The sequence below is a fragment of the Apodemus sylvaticus genome, chromosome 1 (assembly GCF_947179515.1).
Source record: "Apodemus sylvaticus chromosome 1, mApoSyl1.1, whole genome shotgun sequence".
Classification (NCBI taxonomy): domain Eukaryota; kingdom Metazoa; phylum Chordata; class Mammalia; order Rodentia; family Muridae; genus Apodemus; species Apodemus sylvaticus.
In genome coordinates this window covers 69,517,721-69,544,582 of record NC_067472.1, presented here as the reverse complement: position 1 = coordinate 69,544,582, position 26,862 = coordinate 69,517,721, and the positions used below count along the sequence as shown (strand labels likewise).

The 26,862-nt window shown below is 45.1% G+C and overlaps 1 long non-coding RNA gene across 1 annotated transcript in view; it reads left to right on the top strand.

Annotated features, from left to right (window-relative positions):
• The window catches only part of LOC127694804 (uncharacterized), a 265,801-nt gene extending 245,708 nt beyond the window's left edge, over nt 1-20,093 (top strand). Inside the window, exons 3-4 of the long non-coding RNA XR_007979864.1 lie at nt 19,787-19,895; nt 19,995-20,093. This is a non-coding gene — a long non-coding RNA (uncharacterized LOC127694804). The remainder of the gene's footprint in view (nt 1-19,786; nt 19,896-19,994) is intronic.
• The last annotated feature ends 6,769 nt before the right edge of the window (nt 20,094-26,862 follow it).

The following is a 26,862-nucleotide window of genomic DNA, read 5'->3' as shown; positions in this document are numbered from 1 at the left end:
TAGTGTGGGCTGATATTGGAAGGCATAAAACAGTCTTTATGGACTGAAAGTGGGAAAACAAAAATAAAATAAGAATGTTTATATAAAATAGGAGAATTTCACTAGCACAGCCAGAGCAACCATATGTTTAAGTGACAGAATCCATTAAAAGGCTTATGTGCAGCACTGGCTAAATAAGCTGTCAAAACTGGAGGATGCTTTCCTGCAACCCCCCCCCCACACACACACACACCCACACACATATGCCAGTCCAAAGCACCTAGACACTTCACAGAATGCATGGGAGCCTCTGTAGGATGCACTGGGTCTTTCAAAATGACTGGCATGTATACGGGTGGATAAACACTGGGGTAGCAGCACTCTTAAGTGGAGAATTGTGGGGACAGTTCTGATCTAGCTGATAGAGGTGACAGGTTCAGAATCACACAGGTTACTGGTGGAGAGAAATCTGTGTGAAGACACTGACCTTAGTACAACCCCAGTAGGTCTCTAATGGTGCAGGAGTCCCTCAGATGCCTGGGGTAGCCATACTATTTATCCTTGTTGTTTCTGGTAGTCTGAGGAGAACTAGGACAGAGCCAGGCCAATGGAAACTCCATCACAGCTCCACAGACTACAGGTCTGTGTTTGGCTTTGTCTTGTTTACCTTATGTAAGCAAGGAGACAGAGTGTGCTTATAATGTGAGTACATGTATTTAGTGCACACACATGCAATTGTATACATGCATCAAATATGTCAAGCAACTGGGCCACTAGGACAGAAAGAAGCATTATCCCAGCCCTCCTCTCAGGTGGTATGGGTCTGGCTTCAGTGCCAGCCTCTAAGCCCATAGGCCAAACTCCAGTCCCTGCAAGGGAAGGTGGCTCCTGGCCACCCAGGGCTCCTGTTGCTAGGAAACGGCTCCCTTTGATTGTGTATGTGGAGCATGCCTGTGTTTGTCTTTGGCTCTCAGAAGGACAAAATTCACCATGTGGCGATGGAGAAATAATGCTGAAAAGTACGTTAAAAATGAAAGAAGTGCCAAATGGCGCTCTGGATTGCAGATGCTCCCCCTGCTGCGGAGCCTGCCACTTGCAAAAGCAGGAGCATCCCAGGGCTGACTGGGCATTGCCCAGGCGTGGGCTCAGGTTGCATTCCTGGATGCCCCTCAGCAGGTGCACTGTCCTATCTACCATCCTTGTGTACTTCAAGTACGTGGCCAAGTGTGTGGCCTCACAGTGCGGAGTCAGGGGCTCTCTGTCCCTGCTTTCTCCCTCTGTAATTAACCCAGGGGCATTAGAGGGGCAGACAATAGGGACGTGCGACTCTCCATTCAATATCTGGAAAAGGGACACCAGTCCACCCCACACACCTGAGTCAGGAAGTGCTGGACAGTGGCAGTGACTTTTGAAATGGATCTTGTGTCTTCTGCCTACCTGTGATCATATGGGACTGAAGCGGAGATCAGTGAGTGACCTCAGGAGAGGTAGGAGCAAAGCCAGGCTTTCTTGCCTTGCTGCAGGAAGAAGAGTGAGCCCTTGTGCCCACTGCCTCACACCCCGCTGCCTTCTCAGCTCCAAGACTGACCGCTCAAACCTCAGGCTATCCACATGTGTCAAGACTTCCCCATCCCTGGTGCCCTGGCCTCTGGCAGGCCTGGCTCTGGTTGACTCTTGCCTTTAAACTCCCGGACTTGCTGCTTTGTTACCTGACAGCTCACTTGGCTGACCTCCTCCAGGGCTCCAAATTCATCAGGCCAACAAGGGGCAAGCACAGCCACGTCCTGCCTGCCTCTTTGTCTGTGGCTGCTGCTTCCGGGGTCTTAGCAGGTGCTTGGCGGTTCCTCCATGGTCTGGGAGGAAGCGAAGCCAGAGGGCCCGCAGAAGCTTTTCAAAGATTTATTTCTATTATTTTTTATTTATGTGTACGTGTGCCTCTCTATTTAGGTATGCCACATGTGTAGGGTAGGGTTCCCTAGGAGAGTAGAGGGCGCCACTGTATCTATCCCCTGGGGCTGGGGTTTTAGGCTGTTGTGAACCACCCAACATGTGTATTGAGAATCAAACTCTGGTGTTCTTCAAGAGTAGCAAAGTACTCATAGCTTCTGAGCCATCTCTCCAGCTTTATTCAGAACCTTTTAATAGTATACACACATGAATGTCTTTTTAAAAATACAGTAAACTACCCACCACAGGTTTCAAACCTGGAACATTTAGAAAAGGCTATAATAATAATAATAAATACCCTGGAATTCAGAAAAACGCTGTTATTATTAGTTAACAGCCTGGTGTGTTTAAATGCCTTTCCCACACATTTTTGTTTGTATGCTTGTTCACAACATCTTCATATCTAAAGAATAAAATTTCAGAAGTAATTAGACTAAGTACAGTAGTATTCCAGGTTTTGATGATAAAAAATATTAGATTTTTTTATTGATACTCAAAGATGTAGTTTTAAAGTGTGATTATTGGCAATATTGTGTTGGGGTTTTCTTCTGTTTATGATTCTTTGGTTGCAGAGAGTCCTCAGGTTAAGCTTGAGTGGGTACATGTCTGAGAGATGTGTGTAGACTCTGCTAGTCGATTCCTTTTGTCTGGATCCTCGTGTGGGCCCAAACCTGCAGCCAGCCTCCTCTGGCAGGTGGAGGTATTCTTGGTGAGGGCCGACCACGGCCGACCACTGGGAAGCTCTCTTATGCACCACAATCACAGAAACACCTGCACTAAGTACCTCTGTGCACGTTGGGTCGGTTCTGTGAATTTGCAGGGTGCCCTGTAGCCTCTGAATTTCTCATTTCTCCACAGTCAACAGCTGCAGGTGTGCACAGTGTGAGCTGCTGAGGTCTGATGAGAGATCTGAATCTAGGATGACACATTTGTCTCCCCAGTGGCTGCACCCCACATTATCTCTGTTTACAGAGAGTGCAGAGGAGGCCCACCTCTTCAGGCCCACCTGGTGGTTCATAGCATCCTGGGGAGAGAACAGAAGGCAGAGGTAAGTGCTTTCAGGAGGTGGGACTTCCAGAGGGGCGGGGCTACCCCTGGGTATGGTGTCAACCAGTAGGGAATGTACAGTGTGGGAGAAGAGAGAGTGAGTGAGTCAGAGAAGTGTGGCTTGCAGCCTTATCTTGCCTGTGGACCAGGGTTTTTTTTTTTTTATGACTATTATTAAATGTTCAGAATGTTTGTCTGTTAAGTCAACTTTCCAGCTTCTATTAGACCAGAATAAATTATCCTCCAGGGTCCTCAGCCCCTGTCTGCTGCTCCATTACTGGTCACTCCACTTGAAGCTGATGCCTTCGCATGGTTACCATGCTATCAAATTTTGCAGGGCCTCTGTGGGGAAGAGAGCTGGTGGCAGGAATGGTCCTACCAAACCATTCTGGTGGTACGAATGATGGGAACTTCACAGGCTTATGTATTGGAATGCTTGATACCCTGTTGGTACAACTGTTTGGGAAGGATTAGGAGGTGTGGATTTATTGGAGGGGTTTTGTCACTAGGGTAGCTTTTAAAAGCTTATACTATTCTCTCTCTCTCTCTCTCTCTCTCTCTCTCTCTCTCTCTCTCTCCTCTTCTCTTCTTTTCCCAACCCTTCTCTCTCTGTGCTTATGGATGAGATATAAGCTATCATGATTGTCATGAACTCTAATCCTCTGAAACTGTAAGCAAGCCCCCAATAAACTCTTTATAAGCTGCCTCAGTCATGGTGTCTCTCACAGCAATAGGAAATTAACTAAGATACTCCATTTGAATTAGGACAGTCTGAATTAATGCAGACAATGCAGTTGAAACATTCCAATTCTGTGCATAGAGTGGTCTTGGGTGTTTCGTGATTTAGAAACAAAATTCTGGAAAGTTCCTGCAAGCATCACCTAAGAGTGAGGCCCAGATGCTTCTGGCTTTGGAATCGGTTAATAGTCAGAAATGCTGATGTGGTCTGAACCTCCACAGGTGCTGCCCTCATGATTAACCCCCTCAAGACCAAAGATCTGTGTCCCAGAGCTGAACTGGGCCTGGCCTGGGGCTGACTTTGTTACCTTGTTGGCTCTGCCTCGTGTTGTTTTTGGGCTGGAGTGATGAGCGCTGGGCAGTGTCTTCCTCCTCTAGTGGATCTTTTGGACTTCTTTCTGAGTGTTCAGGAGCTTCGAACTGTACTTTGACGCACAGGCCTTCAAGAATAAGCACTGCTTTCCATGAGTTCAGATCTGACCACTCTGACCACTGTCCTCCAGGAGATTCCTGGAAGACCACATGCTCAGAGCAAGCTGATCTTTAACACTCATTCATATAAGGATTTGGACTTTGCATCTTTCTAGGCACAGAGTCTGTAAGGAGTCTTGAAAGATGGGGCCATGGTGGCTGATGGTGTGAAGAAATGCTTCTGGGTAAAGGTACACCAGAGATTGACATTCCAGGCACAGGGCAGCAGGGCAGCAGGGACAGTTTTGATATGCAAGGCCTGTGACACCAGATCTGAGGAAACAGATGAATTTAGAATTTGGCCAGTGCATGGAACACATGGGCCATTGCTCTCTTTGGGAGGAGGTTGGCCCCTGGGGAAGGGCTAAAAAGAGAGTCCTCATAACTGAAGGAAGATGGGCTTAGACAGCTGTTATGTCTTCTCTTGTACCCTCCTTCCTCAGGAAGATAGGTTTTCAGGTACTTCATCTGATATGTGTTTTATGGGTCACCTATGAGTACCATTAAGCCTCTGGCCTCCTGCTTCTGTTTCTTCTAGCTAGCAAAGTACCCTGGTCCAACCCAGCCCAGATCTCTCTGTAGCTGCCTCCAAGGGTCTAGACATGGCTAGGCAACCATGCTGACTAATCTCAACATAACATTAGGAATACGATCCAAAGAAGACAGCACAGAGGTCAAGGCCCCTGCTCTTTCCCACTTTTCTAGAGAATCACCCCAGTCAGTTTCCTCTGTCTTTCCCCTTTCTTACTCACCCCACCCACACTACCATCGGCCCAGCATGAACTCTGTGTCACACTTCCCTGAGCCTACCCTATCCACCACCATCTCTACTGACTGTGTCTGCAGACCCACTGAACAACCTGGGTCCTACCCAAAACCAATTTTGTTCCTATCTTTCCCTCTTAGTGTCATTTGTAGGAATGATCCTGTCTCTGACCACATTGGTTTCCCTTGCTTTCTCTCTCCTTTGGGATTATGGCCGTGTGTATGCAACAACACCTATAAGAAGTGTCTCATCTCAAGGAGATGCTCCCCTGCAACTCCATCTCTGAGGGCTTGCTCCTGGGTCAACCATCTGCAAGCCTAGGACTCTAATACAATGATGAGAAACTCAACAGGGCATTTGGTCACAGGCATGCCATTGCAGCAAAGTACATAGGTTGATAATCTCACTCTTTAAAGCTGGTCTTGGCATATTGCCTGATCGGTTTTACCCTCCTTTGAATAAATGCTTGAAGACCCTGGAAAAAGAAAGGAACAGGGGCTTGTCATGCAGGTCAAAGCATATGAGGTGGGAAGCCATCACTGTGTGGCCCAGCTGGTCCCATGTAGCCCAACCTCTGGAAGTGCCTCAAGTTCCACAGAAACCAGTGAGCCTCCTTGAGTCATTTTTGTAAACTGTTTTGGGCAAAAGACAGAAATCCATCAAACAGCACACAGATTAACTTATCACCCAGTTAAACGGGCTGTCAGTGTGGGGCGGCTGAGCCTGGCCCACTGAATTCAAATGCATGTAAATTTCCCTGGTGGCAGGAGAGAGGATGGCAGAGCTGTCAGCCAGTGACATGTGGAAATACATTAACGGTGTTTAAAATATATTTGAAGGGGCTGGCTCATATTTTGATAACACACTCGCCGACAAATGATTTGTGGAAGATAGAAAGCCTGACCTCGTCTCTATTCCAGAGGAGTCTTTGTAATGAGTCCCTCCCAGGATGTTGGGGGTTTCGGAGAAGTTGACAATTAACAATGCTTGTCTAAACCATGAAGGTCCCCTGTGTCGGTGATGTATGCAGTGGGGGGTTCTCCCAGCTCTGCCTGTCAGCCGCATTCCATCTAACAAAAAGAAGGCATTACCAATTTCAAAAGAGCCAATTATAGTGTGATGCATACCTGTGTGAGACTCCACAACCGGAGCAAAGGCAGAAGATCCTCTCAGTTCTTGGTACTTAGCCAGAAAGTGGGTGTCCTTGGCTGAGTACAATTATGCTCAAGTTTAAGAGAAGACAGTTCTGAGCATGGTCATGTAGAAATAAACTAATAGCAAGCTGAAGAAACCAGGGGAGATGCAGTAAGTGTTACCGTCCCATTCTTCAGAAGATCTAGAAAAAGCAAAAATGGCTACCATCATGCTTTGGGAGGAAAACTTTAGTTTTTAAAGATTTTGATCTCAACTAAATCTTGTCCTCCTCTTTCATAGGATAGGATCTATCTCCTTCCCCAGATTTTCTACCTTCTGGGTTTAGAACATAGAGCCTTGTTCTAATGAATAAGCTTTGACTTTCCATCTCAAGAGTTCGGAGACAAGCTAGCTCTAGCTGTCAGAGAAGAGAAAATGGGGGGTCTAGCTCTTCTTACTAATCTGTAAGCCTGATGAAGTTGAAACTGCCTTATGCTGCAAATGGACTGGAAAGATTGGTTTCTTACAGTCCCGTGTCTGACCACCAAGATGCATGCCCATTGAATAGTAAATGTAACTCTCTAACCTCCATCTCTCCAGTATCAGTGGACTGAGTCCTACAAAACAAGTGTATTGGTCAGGGTTCTCTAGAGGAACAGAATTTATAGGGTGTGTGTGTGTGTGTGTGTGTGTGTGTGTGTGTGTGTATAACAGTCTGTGGCCCAGCTAGTCCAAAAATGACTGTCACTAATGGAGTACCCAAGGAATTCAGTAGCACAGTCCATGAGGCTGGATGTCTCAGCTGGTCTCCAATAGATGCTGGAATCCAGAAGAAGTAGACTAATTCCAGTGAGGAAATGGACTTGTTAGATAGAACAAGCAGGTGAAGAGAGAAAGCAAGAGAGTGCAAGCTTTCTTTTTCTATGTCCTTTATATAGGCTGCCAGCAGAAAGTGTGTCCCAGATTAAAGGTGGATCTTTCCAGCTCAAAGATCCAGATTAGAAGTGAGTCTTCTCACTTCAAATGATTTAATTGGAAAAAAAAATCCCTCATAGGCATGCACAGCCCCATTGTGTTTTAGTTAATTCCATATGTAGTCAAGTTGACAACCAGGAATAGTCATCACAACAGGTGATTTATTTCATCCCCCAGAGTCCTCCATGTTCTCCCAGCCACATTGAGGCCGGGAGTCCTTATCCACACCAACCTCTAATTCTTCAGTTCTCCATCAAAACTAGCTATCTTCAAAACTAGACCTCTTAGGGATACCCTTATCCAACCAAGAAAGAGCTATGCAGTAGCTAGGTTTTTTCTTATCCTGTGGTTTTTATTGAGGAGACATAAACAAACTTCTGCATTTTCTAGAATGGCATGTACAGCAAAGTGTCTGGAGCTTACTTGGTATATTGGTCAGAGTTCTCTAGAGAAAGAGAGCTGGAAGGTAAGGCTGTCTTCTGAGACACAGTGTTACACGGGTCATCTTGTCTGTTAGTGCACGGTGAGGTAGTGTTCTTAAGAGGTGTGGACACTCTGCCTTCTGTCAAAGAGGGGTTTTCAAGCATTTATCCCCCCAAGGGGGTGAAGGGTTGAGCAGAGCATCTTGCAGGTACTCACTGGGCTTCTTCTCTGTCTTGCCTTGCTACTCTGGGCCTTTCTCCTGTTTGGCAGGTATGGAGGCCATTTTATAATAGCTGCCCCCCCCCAAATGCCAGGTGGGTCCTTGACAAGGACAACTGCTAAGAGGTACCACTGAGCTCTCATGTCAGGCATGGTTCTGTGCTCTGTGAAACTGGAGCTTGCAAGCAAAACATGGTGGAAAGACACCCCAGGCGTGGGATTGATTCCTGCTATGGCCATCCAAGAGGCCTGTATACTGACAGAAAAATAAGGATAATCTAAATCCAAGGTTTCTGGCTTGGAGTCCTAACAGGAAGCATCCTGGAAAGTAAAACGAACTCAGTGGTCAATGGCAGACTCCACGGAGCTAGTAAAAACAAGCAAGCAAGCAAACAAACAAACAAACAGGGAATTGGAAGAAAGTCTCCCCATCCCTCCCCATTTTTAAGAATAGCATAAGGATGGTGTGAGAGATATGTGTGGTGGCATAATATAAAGGTGTAAGCAGTAATTTATACTGAAAGTAAAAGAGCCGTTTGTTTGTTTGTTTGCTTGCTTGCTTGTTTTTTCCCCAAGAGCTAGGTGGAGTTAATATAGGAGCCCATTAAAAGACACACTAGATGATGCCTGTTAAGAATAATAGGAATGGTCCCCCTAAGCCTCTTAGAGATGCAGGAAAAAGGAATGAAAGAAAGCCAAAGTGGGCACAGGTGTAAAACCCAGTGGTAATATGCACAGTTCTATGCTATGTGTGAGACTTATGAGAGACTGTGATTCTACCCTATCTCATCTTAGAATTACGTGGACATGGACTGTTTCTTGTATGAGCATTTAATAGAGTATCCTACCCAGACTATTTTGAAAAATCACTGCTGCAGCTCCACTTCATAAAAGAGTGGGTGAAGGAGTCAAATGTTTATGGTCTTCCCTTCTGGAGAGTGCTTGTCATATTCCAGTCATGCAAGAGTGTGTTGTGTAGACACTGCAGGAGAAAGGGCAGTGAGATGTGAGACTGACTGACCAAGTACCAGAATGGAAAAATAGTAAAGAGAAGCCAAAGGCAAGAGAGAAAGGAAGGGAACAGAACACCGGCACAGGGGTTACAGGTAACAGGCCAAGTGTGCTGGAGGCTGCAGTTGGATTAAAACCCCTTTTACCAGACTGGCTGAGACAGAGGCCATTGCACACTGTTCGCAGGAAACAGGCTTATGTGCACAAAGCTGGGTGGGAAATGCCAAAACATCACATGAAATACCAAGCAAAGAATCTTGGTGTAGTTGTGTTACTGTCAGGGGAGGGAGATGGCAGGGTATTGTCACAGGTAACTTGAGTACAAAGTGACACATGATTCACACACTAGAAACACAGAAAAACTTTAAAATCATCTATCACTCAGCAGGTCCAAAATGTAAGGTACAGAAGAAATGGGCAAATCTATGAAATGTAGAAGAGTTAATGTAGTTCATTCCCCCCTGTCTTCCTCCCTTATTGCTTCTTCCCTCCTTTAGTCTTCAGTTAGTAACTAGATAAACAGATAAAATGAATCTTAATGTCATTTAAAAATTAGGTCTAATGGACATACATCAAAATTTACAACTCTTTCATATATATGAGAGAGAGAGAGAGAGAGAGAGAGAGAGAGAGAGAGAGAGTGTGTGTTTGTGTGTTTGTGTGTGCACGTGCGCTCCTATCCATGTCTATATATGGCCACTCAGTGCACCTTGTGTGTGTATTAGTTCTCCAAACATCTAAACAACACTTACTTCTTTCAAGGAAGAAGAAATGCTTCACATATATTGTATGTGGTAATAAGGTAAATCTCAGTTAATTCTGGATGATTAAATTCATATTGAAAACATTCTGAGAAGAGGAAACCTTTCAAGGCTGGTATATCAGCAATATACTTATAAGTAGATAATATGTCAGAGCAGAATGTCACAGTGGAAATGAGAAAATGGTTCAAGATAAGTGACAATAATAATCTGCAACCAAGACACATGGGATGCATCTAAAGCCACAATTAGAGGGGGAATCCATAGCTTTAATGGTCCATTAGAGACAAGGGGAGTCTGTATCATATCCATCTAAGCTAGTAAACAAATTCTTAAGACAGCAACAAACTCTATCCATGGCAATGGAAGGAGGTACACAATGAAGATAAAGGAAGAAACTGAGAACAGTGTGGTAGAGAAGAACAGGGTCCCATCTGGTTCTTTATGTTGTAACAATGATAATTAAAGAAGAGGCTGTGAGGTTGAGGGGGTAAGGATGTGGTAGAGAGGGGAGAGTGTTGGGTGGAAATGATGTAGACATGGCACTCATATATGAAATTCCTATTATATTCTAATAAGATAAATTCAAATAAAATTAATGTTTTTAAATGTTTAAAAAGGGTAGCATTGATGACTCTTCAGTAGGACAGATCAAGGCAGCCGCAGAACACAAACTGTTATCATTGGTAAAGCTACTTGCTCATTGTCTCTTTTAACACAATATGGCTCAATAGAGCTTCATATCAAACCCAAAGCTGGCAGAGTTCTTGAGGATTCCTGGGGGAGGCACCATCTTTGTAACTTTGCCTTAGGAAAAGATTTTTTTGGGGGTTTGGATACACATTTCATAACAAAGATAATTGGTGAATTGATAAATTAAGTTTAACAAACATTGACAACAAATTTATCACAAAAACAGCATGAAAAGTGAGACACACACGGAGAAAGGCATGGGCAAGCCCCACACCTTACACAGAAAACAGCCTGTACCCAGAGTAAAGTTGTTCCTACACTAACAGCAGGATTGTGCTCTGATAGGCCCAACATACGTTGAAAACACAAGTTGAAAATTTGTAAGAAAACCAAACTTACTGAATACACAGAACACTTATGTGTAACAGCCACATTCTGGAAGTCACCAACATGTCTGTTACCAGGGGAAAAGATAAAGAAACTGTGATATACCCTTACCATAAAATACCACTCAATAACAAAAAGAGAATATTGTTGATGGACAGAAGAGTGTGGAGGAAACACAACAGTTACACAGATTAAAACCAGACTTCTGAGGAGTGTCTACTGCATAGAATTTTAGAAAATGCATGGTGATAGAAGATGGGTCCATTGCTACTGGGAAGGGGAGGAGAGGAGGGGAAGGAGGAGGCAGAGGGGCTGCTGGGGAGGTGGAGGCAAAGGGGTTTGGGGAAGCTACTCAGGAAAGATAGATTTTTTTTTTTTTTACTTTATGTATTTGTTTCATTTATTGCCTTGATTGTGGTGATGGTTTCACAGTTGTGTACATAGGGGACATTATCGGGCAGCACGTTAAGAATGCTCACTTCTATGACAACTACATTTCAGTAAGGCCATTTGAAAAGGCTCAAGGAAAAACAAATACATACAAGGAAAGGGGATGTGAGCCATGAGGCCTAGTGACTTCTGAGGTGGAAAAGACCTGACAGGACTAAAAACAACTAGGCTGTCTCTCAGAGAGGGAGGGAGGAAGGGAGGAAGGGAGGGAGGGAGGAAGGGAAGAAGGGAGGAAGGAAGGGAAGGACACACACACACACAGAGAGAGAGACAGACAGACAGACAGACAGACAGACAGACAGACAGAGACAGAGAGACACACAGAGAGAGAACACCTTTATGAGTGTGTTTAAAAATACAAAGAAAGTGAGTTTTTCAAAAGCATATTAACATCATCAAGTTAATATAGAACAACCCAACAGCCCCAAGGCTGTTAAGCCATTTAAATTTCTTCTTTACAACACTTCCACAGAAAGGCTGGAGGACCGACAAGCTGAGCAGATATCTGACAGGAGAGCGCCACATGCCCCAACAAGCAAACTCATGTTAAGTTGGCCCAGGGATTTAAGACTCCCTTGATTTATTTTAGTTTGCATCTTGAATTTGAGATAGTGACTGTTTTACTGGGTGTGGGTAAACTTTTACACCCAGCTGTGTGGGAGCATTAGTCTTTCATTCTGCCTCTTTTTTAAGCTCAATATTTTAAAATGTGGATTGCATATAAGGCAAGTACCTGCTTAAAGTTGCACAGGTTGTTGTCTTTTGGCAAATGTGCACACATTTATAAGCACCTCCCTAACTGAGTCTAGAGATCATAGAATAGCCCCATAATGATTCTTCCCCATTCCTGGGTAGGTTGCTCCTCACCCAACATCTCTCTTAGCTCTAGGCAACCATTAATCTGCTTTTTGTTGCTATAGATGAGATTAGTTTTGGTAATTTCACATTCAGGCCTTGCAGGCTTACAAAGGACTGAAACAACAGGGTTTTAGTTACAACCCTGTTAACTACCATCCCCCTCTCCCAGCTACCCAGTTCCAATTCTATGTGCCAGTGGACTATGAGTCTCAGCATCAGGTCTGACTTTTGGTGCCAGCCTTTCAACCCACACTTCTCTATACAATAACAAACGCTTTCCTAACCAATGACCAGTGTATCACTTTCCTCAAAGGCAGTTTGAGATGGGCCATGGCTGTATCTACTCTTCAGCTCTGCTCTGACATCAAAGCATAGAACAGGATCTCCCCCTTGCCTCCTGACAATAAACCTGTACATGTGTTAGGAAAACAGATAATCCAAAGAGAGGAGTGTCCAAAATCTGTGTAGCCAGGAAATCAAATATGATATGATAAGGTATAGAGCATTCCTAGACCAGGTAGAAGTGGAGGAGTTTCTTAGCCTGGTCCTGCTTCCTGTGTACTCCTTGGCTTCTAGTAAGTTGAGACCCAGCCATACACTCCCACTGCTAGGGACTCTTATCATCCCTTACATCAATTCCTTGAGCACTCTCAAACTGACAACACAAATCCCTTCTCACTTAGGTTGCTTTTTGTCACAGTGACTAGAGAAATGATGACTGCAAAGTCCTGCACAGCAGGCCAGTAGAAGCAGCCATGGACTGATGCTTTCCAAGGTGTTCAGGTCAAAGTGGGCAGCCTTGGCTGCTCCTGGTTCACGGAGCAGACTGTGTTAAGATGGCTTGCTCAGTCTTCAAGTTTCTGCAAAGATGCGATCATGCTGCCCAGATACCCTTCCCCTCATAGGTCTGCTTTTTTCTCAGAGAAGACGTTTCAGGTGATTTTCACATAAGGGCAGGCAGGATGGATTCCTGCTTGAGACCAGTATGACAGAGGGGCAGGACACAGTAAGGCATTGTTCTCAGCATGGAGTCCAAGGAGGCCTTGGTATATCAGTAGAGATACTCTCAGCAGAACATGTCAAGTTATTTGGAAGATGGTATATGGGCAATGGTAGATGGGTGAGAAAAGCCTCTACATCATATAGGGTGGCTGGAAGCCTTGATGAATGAACTCAGAATTGATTCTTGGAAATGACTCACTGTAGGTTTCCAGCATCATTGTGTGATATCATGGAATCCAGTAGAGCCTTAGGTGAGAACTTCCTAGACTTTCTTTGTTAGAGGGTCCCAGTTGCATACATTTGTGCCTCACTAGAGAAGTCCCTCCACAACAAGGAGCTTCAGTGTGCCTCTTTGTACATATCATGAAGACTCCCTTTTATTTGTTTATGTGAGGGTGATATGCTGAATCACCCCAGGCCTAGGCGCTGAGAAGAAGCTGTTGAAGACAGACGTGTGTCAAAGAGGTCATCCCTACATGGAGGCCCAGAGAGAGGACATTACATGAAGCTGTTAAAGTGAAGCCTGGATTGTGTTGGAGATCCCAAGATGTTGGTGATGCCAGAGTCATTGGGATACCTGACAAGGGAAGCTGCAGACAAATCATCAACCAGCCCAAGAGAGAGATGTAAAGTTGCTGTCAACAAAGCTGAATGGAGTTGGAGATTTGAAGAGCTCTAGACATCAGACAAGGAGATGCAGGGTTTGGAGTTTGATCTGTTGGTTTTCAGTCTTGTTTTGGTCCACTGTTTTCTCACTATGCTTCCTTTCCTCCTGTTTTGGAATGGTAATGCATATTATGTACCACTGTAGGTTGGAAGTATGTGATCTGCTCTTTGATTTGATTTTACAGGGTTACAGTTGAGAGATTGCATGAATCTCAGAAGAGATGGTGATAGACTATGGAGACTTTTGAGATTGGACTGAATGCCTGAATGCATTTCTGCATTATGATATGGCTATTAGACTGTGGGAACCAGTGGTGTCTTGACTAAGGATGACACCCATAGACTCACATATTTAAACACTTAGTCATCAAGGAGTGGTACTACTTGAGAAGGACTAGGAGGTATGGCCTTGTTGAAGTAGGTGTGGCCAGTCCTGGAGGAAGTGTGTCACTGGGGTGTGGGCTTTGAAGTTTCAGAAGCACAAATCAGGCTCGGTGGTCTGTCTTCCTACTGCCTGCAGATCCTGATGTAGAACTCATCTACCTCTCCAGCACCATGTCTGACTGCCTGCCACCAAGATCCATGCCTTGATGATTGATAATGAACTTTGATGGTAATGATTCTGAAATGGTGGGCAAGCCCCTGTTAAAGACTTTCTTTAATGAGAGTTGCCTTGATCATGGTGTCTCTTCACAGCAATAGAATACTGAGTAAGACAGAAGCTATTTGAGTCATTAGTATGGACCACAGGACTCCATTACTGTCATATTTTTATTTGGTTGGGCAAGGAGATTGGACTTTTCCTAGCCCAAAGAAATTCTCAAGCTATCAAAAGACTGTTTGCCATGATGTCATCAAGATCTTAGCAACTCCAATTAAATAGCTGGACAGTTGGAGGGCCTAGACTTATTCTATTTTCCTTCCAGAGTGTAGCAAGACATTCAGAGGCCCTTGAGGCCTCACTGGACTGTTCAGAAAGGCCTAAAGCATTTCCACAGTGTCCTTCAGGGAGGCTGTGGAAAGTGTCCATTTTCTTTAATAGAAGGTTTGAACACATTGGTGACTGTGAGTCACATCTGTCACCTTGTCTTACATCCCAAGAGCAGGACATGGGAAGTCCTTTCAAAATGCTGGTGCTAAAAGTCTCTGACAGCCCCTTCCCGGTTAGGCTGGAGCTCCCCTAAGGCTCTTCCTTCCCTGGTACCCCCGAAGGCTTCACACACACACACAACAAGGAAACCAGGCTGCAGTAGAAATAAAATATAGTTCTAATTTTCATATTTATTTGTAAAGATTTAAAATGTTTTCTTGCAGCCCCACAGCAAGCTCAACTCTGTTCTCTGAAGAAAAAAAAAAACAACAAACTACTGGAAGATGACATTTTAATTTTTTTTTGAAAAAAAATCTTGTGGATTATGGATAACAAAACATTCAGGGGAAAGGGAGTCATTAAAATGCATATTGTAAAATTGAAACTTAAGTGTCAAGTTTTTATAGCAGTCTGTCAAATGGTTGACAATTAAAATAGCTATTTTTAAAATTTTAATGAGACACAATAAGAGTGTAATGTGAGGCAAGATTGCACACCCTCAATACTACATTTTTAGCATAACAAGTCTGTTGTCTCTGTCATCCTCATAATGTCCCATTTGTAAAATCCACCATCTATTTTTAATTAAATTAGTGTGTACCGTTTATTATGGGCATTATATTTATTAATCTTTAATATTTAATTTAAGATGACTTATCCAAGAAAGGGATAACTTAACACCAGCGCACTGGCATGTGGGGTGCTAATGGCTCTGCCTTTCTCGCTGCAGTAAATACACTGCAGCCTGTATTTTTCATAGCTGAGTCTTGAAGTTTAAGTGCGCCATTCCTCCTCTATAATAGGATGGAGACAGATGTGTTTCATGGCCTTCTAATCTTTGTTATTCCAGATCCTGTGCCAGGTTTGAACAGATCTTGGTCCTTCATTTTCACACTGTGTGCTATCTGCTAAGTTCTTCATTACTAATGGTAAGGCTGACTGTGGTCAGGGAACATGGATTTACTAAAAGTGCCACACAATTCTCTAATGAGTACTTGCCTTGATAGACCAAGTCTCAGCATAGCTCAAAAGAGGGGGATCTAGTCAACAAGTCCTTTCTAGAACTATGGGGTATGAGTGGGGGACTTCAAAGCTGTAAATCTACCACCCCCTTAAAGCTGTCAATCTACTATGAGCCCCCCTCAACAGCTTAGGATTCATCTTATTACTTAGCATATTTAGAATGTGGACTTGGCATCAGGTAGGAGACAAGGAAATACAGCAGTGACAGCTGTTGGCTAGGATGTGGGAAGAATTTGATTAGACATTGTTTTTCCTCTCCTTGCACAAGCAGGAGGACATGTGTGTGCATACATGGGTGTGTGCTTTGTGTGTGTGTGTGAGAGAGAGAGAGAGAGAGAGAGAGAGAGAGAGAGAGAGAGAGAGAGAGATCTAAAACAAAGCATATGGTATGGATGGCACTGGGTGATATGGATCATGGTGTGTGCACATTGCGGTGTGTGCTGTAGGAGTCCTTGGGGACTTGCACTCCTTCCCTACCAGAGCCATAGTAGGTTGGTTATAAGGTCTTGTCTCTCAAACATCAAATAGGCCTCTTCCCCAAAGCTTCTCCACAGAAGAGCACAGAGAAGAGCCCGAGCCAAGAAGCTTATCAAAACCAAGATCATGATCCAGGTGCTGTGGCTCTGAACTCTACAGTTCAGCTGATGTTGGAAGATCATGAGGCCAAGGCTAGCCTGGGCTACAGAGACAGTTCTACATTAGCCTTCGTTAGAGTGAGATTCTGCCTTGACAAACAAACAAACACACACACACACACACACACAAACACAACTTCTTAAAACCAAGATCATTTACAAGCAAATATTAGAGGGATTTAAACAAGACCCTAGGGCCTGTTTTGATAGACAATCAAGCTGGAGGTTTGAACCTCCCTAATTTCATCTGGAGAGCTAACCACATATTATAATTGTTTAACACAAAGGGAGATTGTTCTGCAAGTGTGATCTTGAAAGCAATTTCTACTTGCTGGGTTTAACTCCAAGCATTGACGGATGGCTGCACGGTCATCTGCTCCAAGGGGAAGCAGTATGTTGGCACACTGCTTTTGTCAGATGAGTGAATGAAAGAGCTCAGAACTCAGAGCCTGGGATTCCAGGTTGCTTTCTGTTGGGTTGACTTGTGAGAAAGAATAGCAGGTGTTGGAGAGCAAGGTGGGAAAGGATGGTATTCTTCAAAGCATGCATGCATGGTGGGTGACAGGCAGAGACACAAGCTCAGAAGCCCAAGCAGTGGACCTGAGGACAGTAGGGAGGGCCTAAAGCCCTTTTAGAGGGATGCCCTACAGAGATTAATAGTCAGAGGGACTGGGAGGACAAGCAATTGGGCCTTTCTATATGGTGATCAATAGCCCTGCATGCATGAAAACTCCTGAGGAATCTGAAAGCTGAAACTTGGTGCTGTATTGATGCACTTGATTCTGGCTCTGTCAGTAACTGGGAGTCAATGAGGGTCCTACCCTGCTTGCTATGTGTTCTGTGTAGAGTTATGCATGCTACATTTTATGATCTTTTTCACACATATTATGGTATAGTTTTTAAGGCTTGTGCGGTTATGCAAAAACCTAATTCAGAAAACCAACCTTTATGCTGTCTTCCCGTTCTAGTTTGCTTTGATAAAACACCATGCCAAAAACAACTCTGAGAGTAATGAAGGCAGGAACCTGGGGGCAGGGACTGAAGAAGAGACCACAGAGGAACGAAGCTTGCTGGCTTGCTCCTCATGGCTTGCTCGGCCTGCTTTTTTTTTTTTTTTCTATCTATGATCACCTGCCCAAGGGTGGCACCACCCATAGTAGGCAGAGTCCTCCTATATCAACCATTAATCAAGAAAGTAACACAGACTTGCTTATAGGCAATATAATGGAGGAATTTTCTCAACTGAGGCTCCCTTTTCCAGATGACTTTGGTTTATGCCAATTTGAACACATGTGGGCCAGGACCTTGCCTTTACTTGGATAACACTTTGCCCAGGCAAAAGATGATCTTGCAGTCAAATGCTGCCAGGTTTCAGCAGGCAAGAGCAAGCAGAAGTGTGTTGGAGCACTAATGAAGGCTACTCAAAAGTGTTGATAGCTCAGGGGATGCAAGGTGCCCATCTTTCCCACTCCATCTTTCACTTGCTTTTTCTTTTTGGACAACGGTTTAACGCAATGGTTCTCAACCCGTGGGTCGCGACCCTCCTCCTGGGTCAGCCAAGCCTTTCACAGGGATCACAGGGTCGGGCATCACCACAACACTGAGTTAGAAGGTGAGTCTGAAGGCAGAAGTTAGGAGCTTAGAATGACATCAAAAAAAGAACTTGGGTTGCTCAGTAGCAAAAGCAAAAACAAAAACAAACAAAACTGTTTAACTCTGGCCAGTTGCCAGCTTCCTTTTGATGTTCCCTGAGATACTAGAAGCTCATAGGTCACAGTTACTAAGACATCAATGACCTATATTACTAAGACCCCTGCGCTTGCAATGATCCCAGGCTTAACTTAAACAGAAAATTGGGAGAAATTTGGCCTTTCCTACTTTGTTTTTATTTCAGAAACAGGTTATAGTGTTGGTGGAGGATAGGAAACTTGTGCTCTTTGCAAGGTCTTGAGAGATCAGGGACACAAATAAAAAGGTCTTTCTGTGCCAGTCGGTGGGGGTTAGTAATACAGCTCCACATAGCTGCCTGCAACAGCCTAATAAGTTCTCTCCAGAGACTTACACTCAGGTGAAATCAGGATCTTGACTATACCACAGAGGAGACTTCAGGATGAATCAATGGGAAAGTAGAATGGGAGCTCACTTAGAAAAGCTTTTGACATAGGTTTAAACAAAGGCATTGCATGAGAGAGAGAAGGGGAAGGGGGAGGGGAGAGAAGGGAGGGGAGGGGAAGAGAGAGGGGGAAAGGAGAGGGGAGAGAGGAGGGATGGGTTGAGGGAGAGAAGGAGGGGACCAGGAAGAGGGAGGGAGAGGGAGGGAAGGGGAGGAAGGGAGGGAGAGGGAGAGGGGCAGGGGGAGGGGGAGGGGAGGCAGTGTATACCCAAGTGCCCGCACGGGCTTTTCAATGGGTCATGCTCCAGTGTATTAGCAGTAAGCATAAATACAATTTTAGTGGCTACTGAAATTACATCGCTCAATGGATTTCCAAGAAGCTTCAGCCTCCTTATTTTCCCTCATCCTCCTTCTGGTCCTCTTTCTCCTCTCCATTGTCCTCATCTTAGTCTGTTAAATGATATTATAGGCTGGTTCCTGAGGTCACTGGGATAGGATCACAGCTGATATGGTAAAACTATGGGTCACAAAGCTAGCATGAAGTAGTTAAGATACATCTTGTGCTCTAAACAGAGTTTATAACCTAGCACATGTGGTTCCTAGAAAACTTCAGATTTAAGGCTGGGAGACCAAGGTCGTGACTGATCACATAGGACTTAAACATGGTTTGTTGCTATTTCAACAGTCTCACTTGAACTGTCTTTCTATCAAGGAGTACTGTCTCTAGCAGGCAACCTTCATAGCAAATGTCCGTTTTGCTGATACTGTTTTTTACTTCAGTGTGTGAGTCTCAGCCAGACTCTGGGTGAGAGGCCTCTTTCCCTTCCCCTGTGTCTTTAATTGACCCTGTCTTTCTATCCTGCCTCAGTATGGCAAGAACAATGGGGTGAAAGATTCAGAAAAGCAGGAGAAACAAATTCAATTGGTGTGGAGAGGAGAGTTTTTTGGCATCCTCTGAGCTTTGTCTCTGGGAATACAGAGACTCCCTTAGGCACACTTATGCATCCAGGATTTGTGTGGTGGAGTAGATGCAGGAAGATAGCCTGGGGAATTTGTACCTATACCTGATGAAAAGTGCCCTTAACTCTCTTCCAATTCACACCAAGCCTTCATACATAAGAATACAATCACTTCTCATGGCCACTCTGTTGGACGACACTGGAAATCAGGGTCAAATGTTTCACTCCAGGTCCCAGAATGGATGAGTAAAGCCACAAAGACTTCTGGTCCAGGCCTCCCAGCACACCCAGGTGCCTCATTTACTTGAGAGCTCAGCACTGTGAGGGCTGCCTAATGGTCAAAGCAGTGCCACACTGTGAGGAAGTCATATTTTGGTAGGTGGGAAAGAGGTGCCCCACCTTCCTCCATACATGTGATAATACATGCTTTGTTTTCTAGAGTCTGCAAGGCCCTCACTGGGGACAGTGAGGCATTGAGAAACTGGGCATGGATGAAGCAGTAATGCGAATGTTTCAGCTGACATCTCCTGTGACCTACAAGACTCAGGGTACATGTTTGCATGGATCTGGTAACAACTGAGGGTTCTCTCCTCTGCCCAAAGGAATTTTTGCCTAAGTCCTTTATTGATCATTGCATGTCTCCTTAGAGATCCAGACCACAATGAGGAAGAGAAGGAGGAAGAGGAAGAGGAGGAAGAGGAGGAGATGACTTGAGGATTCCTTGGTACACTAGAGGACAGGATGTTGGGTGTGTGATTCATTAGCTATGTATCTGTGCTCTGACCCCATCATTACATATTTTTGCACAGGAGAATTCAAGCCAGTGTCTGCACAATCTATCCTATGACTCTGCTATGATCCTGTCCAAGTGCAGAGCCTGGAAATGAACTATGCACCCTGGAACTGGAGGCTTCAATGTGGACTCCTTAGTATTCTGTAATGCTGTCCTTTGCCCTCTGTTTTCTGGAACAGTGCTTAGAGTCCTTGTCATCAGCCCAAAGACTTTGAATTTGCTCACTCACAGGCAGCTGGAGCTGGATACCAGCCCCTGGCAAGTTGTGCTAGATGCTGCCAGGTCATGTGTCCAGGATGGAAATGTAGGCCCCTGAGGGAGAGGACACCTGTAGCTCCCGAGTCCACCTCTTTCTGTTTCAGGAAGAGAACCAGAGTGGTTGACAAGGGCAGCATACCTCTCTGGGCTCTGCAGTGAAGACAGCACCAGGATAACTAACCACTTCTGTGTGCTGTGCCTCAGGATGGGCCTAGTCAGAGCCAGTTCTGATTAACATTTGAGGGTCTCAGCAGAAGACTCCAGTGTGGATGACAGTACTAGCTCTCTTCCTGGTTTACTTTCTCCAGAGAGATCCATGTTCCCAGAGAACCTTGGTGCTCCCTGTTCTTTTCCTATTTTTAAATCTCTGCAAAATCCATAGGCTAGCTCCCAAACATGGAGGGAGGAATGCATAGCTTCCAGTTTCTCTCCCCTATAACTGACCTAGGGCTTTGGGACTGAGGTAGGCTCAGGGGAACCACCTGCTGCTTCATTCCTGAAACAGGAGCTAGTCCGGGATCTTCCCAGCTTCCGCTCTTGGGTGTCTCCAAGATGAGGGGAAAGAGAAACCTAAGGAAGGCGCTCCTTTTTGGGGAATGTGGCTCTTGCCTCACCTGGGCCCAGTGGTTTGGGAGAGGCAAGGTGAATCCCCTCTCTGTGGAGCTGCAGGGAAGGATGTATGCAGCTCAGATTTTCTTGTCCTTGTGAAAAGGGTTCAGTGCACAATGGCTGTTGCCTCCAGGTACAGGTATGCGTACTGGGAGGTGGTGAGGTGTCAAAGTGAGCAAGAGGAAGACTGGATGGTGGTACAATTGGGTACATTGCTTGCCATACAAGTATGAAGACTCAGTTCAAGTACAAGGACCCAAATTTTTAAAAAGCTATAGCTGATGGCGTGCATTTTCAATCCCAGTGCTGAGGAGGTGGAGACAGGGGCTTTCCTGGGACTTGCTGGCCAGCCAGCCTAGTCTAGTCAGTAAACTCCAGGTAATTGAGAGATCCAGTCTCAAAGCCAAGGTGATCATCCTCCTGAGGCTGGCACTTGAAGATGACCTCTGGCCTCTGTATGTGTACACAACATGTACATACACATATATTATGCAAGAATATATACATAGGCAAGAATAAATAATAAGGCATGTAGTATAGTCGCTATACAGGGCTTGGAATGTCATCTGGACTGCCCCATTCTCGTCATCATTGCTGTTATCATCATCAAAATGACACAGTGATGTGCACTGTATGACTCATGCCAGCCTTGGGGGGTGGGGCATGGAATGAATTCAGAACCTGCCTGAACAGGTCCTTTGAGACCTACTGGTCCAGACCACCATCCTCTGATCCTCTTATTTCTTCTGTGCAGTCTGCTGCTCTCTTCCCCCCTCTAGGATTATCTGTCTTCTCTTACCTCCTTTTGGTAAAATCTGTCTCCCCCAAGCCCTTTCCATTCATGTTCAGGCCAGGCTGCATCTGAGGGAACCCAGGCTGTGTGTGTGTGTGTGTGTATGACATTCACAGCAGCTAAAATAGGACCTCTGGGTAACTTCCTCACAGGTGCCTGGGAAGCTGTCCTGAGTGAAGCAGTGGCCTACTTATGTCCTGGTCCAGATGTCCATCCTTCAGGAGGCAGAGTAGAGGAGGACACAGAGAATGAAGTCAGGCTCCCCACAGTGAGATTTAGGGAACACTCTGAACCAGATACAGTCCCTGCAGTTAGCTTGTAGGAGACAAGTTCCATGGAGACATGGGTTGAGAACCTGTGAGAGGGTAAGGAAGTTCTTGCTCGCTGGGGCAGGGCACTCTCAAAGCCTGTCTCTGGGGTTCAGGAGCCTACCTGGGGCCTAAAGACTTGTTTTCTTTCTTTTTTTCTTTTTTCTTTTCTTTCTTTCTTTCTTTCTTTCTTTCTTTCTTTCTTTCTTTCTTTCTTTCTTTCTTTCTTTCTTTCTTTCTTTCTTTTTTCTTTTTTTTTTTTTTTTTACAAAGCACAGCTTTGGAACCTATTTGTGTCAATTTTGCAGAAAGACATCGCTAGCAGCAGCCTGGGCATGAGGTCACAGGCTTAGAAATGGAGATTCCCCTTCTCATGCAGCAACCACCAGTCCAGTGATCCCCGAGGGAGTTGCAGTGTGCAGCCCCAGACAGGAAGCTTGTGTAGCACAGAGTAAGATGTACTGTACCTCCCCCATTCCTCCCCTCCATGTCTTGATTATGTACCAAATATAAAAATGCTGCTGGCAGTGTCTCAAGAGTCCTGGTGGCTAGAGGGAGGCACTGCAGCCCCTCTGGCCAGAGCACTAGGGTACTGAGAGAGACAGATGTGATGTCATTGCCCACTGTGCAGTGACTCCCATCCCAGGGCTCATTAGGGTGGATGAGGCTACTGTGGGGATGCTCAGCCAGGGAGCTCGGATTCAGGCTTGGTCCTGATTTCCAGGTCTCCTTCCCCTTCTCAGTCTCACCGGTTGGTTGCTCATTACAGTGCTTATGTGTACACTTCACAGGAATAACCAGCAATGACCACTAAATGGAATAAACCAAAGTGGATGAAACTGAAGTTTGCTTGGTGTGTTCCTAAAGACTGTTTGGCCATGCTTTTCCTATCTGGGATCTGTTCACAAGTAAGTCTGCATTCAGCCTCCCTGGCCATGCAGAGGACTTGTTGCATTGATTGAGACAAACACCTTACTATGTTGACACATTGGAGAGGTTTATTATGAATGGAACAAGGGGTATTGTCTTCTAGATATGATAGGGTTGCTGCACCCATGGGGTCTCAATAATATGGCTTCAGAAGCAAGGCTTACATAATGACAGCATTGGTCACATGCCAGCGCGAATGGGAGAGACCTCCCAAGGCCCTGCTCCTAGATGAAGAGAGGCAGGTAATCAGTGGCTGCTAAGAGTGGGAGAATACTTTATTTCCCCAGGGATGAGCACCCTGACAGGTTATTTAATCCCAGGGGCCAGCCCTAAACATAGTATATACAAGACATACTAAGTGAGGTTGGAAGATTGTGTGTGTGTGTGTGTGTGTGCGTTTTGAAACAATAATTAAATAACAAAGAAAAACAGAAATTTAAGAGGGAGGAGGGATGTTGGAGAACATAGGAGAATGGGAAAGGGAAAGGGATAGTGGGGTGACACAGGATGTATGCATGAAATAATCAAAATTTTAAAAATTGAATGAAATGAGGAGTTAGGGAGATGGCTCAGTCACTAAAGCAGTGGCTACAAAAGAGAGGACCTGGGTTCAAATCCCTACATGGAAATTAAAAGCCAAGTGAAATTGTACTCACCTGCAATCCAAGAGCTGGCTATGCTCTCTCTGTCTCTCTGTCTCTTTCTCTCTCTCTCTCTTACACATACACACTATGCACCCCCTCATACACATCCATACACATCCACTCTCTCATACACTCATCACAAATGCATGCTTTTGTACACACACATACACACACACACATACACACATACACACACACACACACACACACACACACACACACGCACACATGCACGCACACACGCACGCATGGAGATACACGCATGCACTCATGCAGCACACAGACACACATAATAACTGAGACAAGTGGAAACAGGCTTTCCCCCAAAGTGACCCAAATGTCTCCTCCAATGAAAAGAACTGGAAGATGTTGATTAAGTTATCCTAAACCCCATCAAAGAGCCAGAATCTTCCAGTAGGAAGAAGGATGCTGGGCTAGCAGGTGCTTAAAAGCGACTCAGAGCAAGAGGACAGCGCTGGATTCAAAGTGATGTAGACTTCAGCAGACTTTAATGACTGCCATGGCCAGGAACCCCCATTGTTCAGCTGGACAAAGTGACCAATTAACTGCATAGGGCCTGGTGAGTGAGGCCACCACACTCGGCTGCCATTTCTCAGTTATCTCAGGACTTCCCTCCGAGTTAATGTGCCCAGATATTGTTGAGATAGACATACATTTGAGTTGCAGGATGAAACAATATTTGATGCTTTTGGAGGCTGGGAACTCATGAACGGCAGGAGCCCTGTGATTTTAACATTTCATTACAGAGTTTTTGGCTTTCTTTTCTCTTCCCCCATCTTCTCTCCTTCTGCTGTGAAAAGCTGTGTACAGGCATAATTAGCAGACTACAGGAATGCGGTTACTAGGGAGCAGGGGTTTGGGGACTAGATTGAAGGCAGCCAGTTGCAAGGAGAGATGCCTGCCAGGAGGAAAGGGACAGCTTAATCAGATAGTAGGGCTTTCTCCAGGGAGTAGTTGGCTTTAGAGGCTTGGAGTCAACCAACTTTGTTCCCCTGTGTGCCTCAGCAGATGAAGTTCTGAAGTTGCTTGGCCTCGGGCCAGGAAGGCTGTACCTTAGGTGACTCTTCTGTTGAGTCTGTAAATGGTCCACAGAAGGTCCGCCTACACAAACCCCATTCCTTTCTCACATCCCATGCTTATGAGCCCAACCTGGGACCTTTGGAAACACATGGATCCTTTCTCTAAGTGAAAATCAGAGAATGCAAAGGTGCAGGGAGCTGTTCTGTGTTCTCACTCTTCCTCTGTCATAGTGATGCTGTTACCCACAGTGTGACTTCTAGTTCATTACTACAGACTGGGAAGGAGACGCTTAGTGAAGCCCCAGAGAATCTGCCCATCCCTCCTTCCAGAGAAGCTAGGGGGCTTGACTCCTCTGGGATCTCAGTAGAGAGCCCAAGGAGCCTAGGTTAGCAACAGAATGAATGTGTCTCTGGGCTCCCCAACCTTCTTCTGCATCCTCTCTTTGGATAGCTCTTTTCCTTCCTTCTACATCAGTAGCTGTGTAGCCAAACTTAGCACCATCTATTTGGAACTTTCCAGAAAATTAGATTAGTCTTGGCATGAAGCCTTCTGCACTAGATCATTTGTGATTTTTTTTTTAAAGGTTCTTTCTTATTAACAGAGTATGCAGCTCCCTGGCCTATGAAGCAGGTGGGGCTTTGTAGGCACAGCAATAGGGACAACAGGAGTGGCTTTTATGGTAAGAAGGGAGTCTCCTTCCTTCTCTTAAGCACTGTTCTCTTGGTCATCCATACTTTAAAATGACTCTACTTGGTACTGTATTCATGCGACAGGTTCCCCTGGGAGACAACCTCTATGTTTCTTTCTATGACTGAGCCTTTGTTCTGCAGAAGACAGGCTTGGGGCAGTAATTTGCATCAGATTCAGAAGACAGCTTTGCCTGTCTCTGCTTCTTGGCAAGTAGACCCAGCATGCTGACTGACAGGATAGATAAAAGCATAGGAAGCCAGGCCAAAGAGAGACATGAAGGATGGTCTTTCAAAGGGTGACTATGTGGTCACCATTTAAGATGGTTAATCCTACATCAGAGCCTCAGTCTCCTGGGCTGGACAGTGGGAAGCCTAAGGGTCTGGGATTCCCATGCAATAGTCTGGTGGGATCTTCTCTAGGAACTCCAAAACTGGTTCTACATGCTTAGCTGGTCTCTGTCTTCTGAAGACAAGCATGCTCATGCTTCTCCTCTATGCTAACCATCAAGAGCAGACCATGCACTGCAGACAGAGGATGATTGATGCTGGCTAGCAGACACATCATCATCACCACCATCATCATCATCATCATCATCATCATCATCATCATCATCATCAGATAAGCCAGAAAGTTACAATCAGATAGAATGGCAATGGCAATATCAGTGGATGAAACGAGAACCGTAGGAATGTCTATTGAAATCATACTGGAAAATACAGGACACTGGGTTGGTAAGAAACTTCTTAACATTCTCTGTGAATGGTAAAATGTGGCCAGACACTGTTTTGCTTCTATGTCACACTGTCCACTGCTTTCTGTGATTTAACAATGACCCTGAAAGATTCTTCATGCTATCAGACCTCTTTTGTAGACAAGTTCTATTCAAAAGGTTATCATGCCTTCCCAAAGCAACAGATCTGAGATGTGGTCTGGTTGATCCTTTAGACCATAGGCATGTAACTAGACTCTAGCTCTTGCATGTCATAGTGCTTCAGTGCCCAGAAAGATTGAGCTAATGTCACTTGTCTCTTCCATGATCTCTGTCTACTTCTCAGATGGTCTGTGTGGGCTTTGCCTTCCTTCTTCTGCCTCCCTACCCTTGACAGTACTGTGTCTTTGAATGGATGTGCAGATATTTCAGGACCCATTGATGGGTCACAACAGCCATAGGAATGGGTTCCTTCATGTCCTCCTCTATTCAGGAGCACCACTTCATGTTCCCTTAGGTCTTGTTGTAAGAGCTATGTGTAGAGAATACAGATGTTCTCTGCAAGCAAGGTGGATGGGCCAGTCCTTCCTCCTCATCGGGCACATCATCTGTTCACCAAGGAGAGGATTCACAGTGCTAGGAAATCCTGGAAGTACTCACCTACATGTCTCATACAGACATGCTCCTATCTTTGAGCCCCCAGAGAGACATGTTCGGCAGCTCTTTCAGCCCCTCTCCAC